At 38.9% G+C, this 298-nt stretch overlaps 1 protein-coding gene across 1 annotated transcript in view; it reads right to left on the bottom strand.

The window, feature by feature from the left end:
* The window catches only part of LOC107469407 (uncharacterized), a gene marked incomplete in the record, with an annotated part of 6,421 nt that continues 6,123 nt past the window's right edge, over window positions 1-298 (bottom strand). The window contains 1 exon segment of the mRNA XM_016088791.3: window positions 1-298.

Below are 298 nucleotides of genomic sequence, written 5' to 3'. Positions count from 1 at the left end.
TATCGTCAAGGATGATCTCTCGTTTCTCAACGAACGTTAACGAGTTATTTGCAGTTAATGATGAAGAACGTTTAAGAACTCTCAGTGCCAATGAAGGCATTCCAGAGTAGCAAAAGTACGTGTGCATGAACTCTAATTTCATACACCTTTGCCATGCAATGAGCATTGGCTTATATGCTTTGACCCCCAAGGGTAAATGCTTTCACTCAAAACCATTCTCTATAAATTCTTTTCCTGAGACAATCTCTTGATTTCAAGCGATTAGGAAACGAATGCTTGACAATTACATCAAGAGGAG

Source organism: Arachis duranensis, chromosome 10, assembly GCF_000817695.3.
Source record: "Arachis duranensis cultivar V14167 chromosome 10, aradu.V14167.gnm2.J7QH, whole genome shotgun sequence".
NCBI lineage: Eukaryota > Viridiplantae > Streptophyta > Magnoliopsida > Fabales > Fabaceae > Arachis > Arachis duranensis.
This window is presented reverse-complemented; position numbering and strand designations above follow the sequence as displayed.